The sequence below is a fragment of the Echinops telfairi genome, unplaced genomic scaffold, assembly GCF_000313985.2.
Source record: "Echinops telfairi isolate 266 unplaced genomic scaffold, ASM31398v2 ScPeMD7_10;HRSCAF=50, whole genome shotgun sequence".
Lineage (NCBI taxonomy): Eukaryota > Metazoa > Chordata > Mammalia > Afrosoricida > Tenrecidae > Echinops > Echinops telfairi.
The window spans coordinates 4,069,376-4,070,404 of NW_022103907.1; positions in this window are offsets into that span (position 1 = coordinate 4,069,376).

Genomic DNA, 1,029 nt, shown 5'->3' on the forward strand with positions numbered 1-1,029 from the left:
GCAGTTCTACCCTGTCCAAAAGGTCACTATAAATCAGCCTCAACTCGGTGACAATGAGTGGGATTTTCATGAGGAATAAGTTCATAAGTTCAATTTTTAAAGCTCTTTGAAGAATGCTGGGCATAGAATAAACACTATGTTATGGCTGCACTGTTGTTATTATTTTGTGGGCACCTAAAATGCTTCATAATGAAAAAACAAAAACGAAACAAACAAACAAAAAAACAAGGCCTGGTTAGCAAAGAGTAGAGGTAGGATTCAGGCATGAAGTCACAGGTCCCACCAGAAGTTTCAAATGGAGGGTGTGAAGCAGAGTTGCTGGCATTTCCTCGGTGCTGGGACACCATGATCTCCACTGTGAGTGAGGAGGGGGCTCCCAGGGTGCTGAGCCAGGGGGCCTTCTGCCACGCTCCAGGGTTCCGGATGAGCTTGGCTTCTGTTCTTCACTTTTGCAATACCACCGATGCTGGTACAATCCATGGCACACAGGTGCTTTGCACATAGAGGAGAAGGACCCGACTCCAGTGTACAAACTCTGAGTGGACGCAAAAAGGGAGGAAGCACCCGTTGGAGAAGAGGATGGAGCACTGGTTGAAAGGAGGCGCCCAAAACAAAGGGTGGATGTGGGTGAACTGCAGGCCCTCCTGCAAAATAGGGATGCCCAGGGCCCTGTACCTATGGATATGACCCTGTTTGGAAGTAGTTTTTTCTTTTCTGTTAATGTGATCACACGCAAGTATGGCAGGCCCTAAATCTAATCTCTTCTGATTCATAAACGAGGAGAATAGACACAGAGATGCCCAGGTCAGAGACAGACCCACCTACAGGCCCAGGAATCGCAAGGATTGCTGGCTGATATCAGGGACTAGGAATGAGGCTCATTGAAAGAAGTGACAAGGCTTACATCAGATTTGGACATCTAGCATCCGGACTGTGAGAGTACATTTCTGTTCTTCAAAGCTCCCCCTTGTGATATTTGTTGAAATGTAGCATTAGGTCACTGAGATGCATACCCTCATCCCTTTGCAC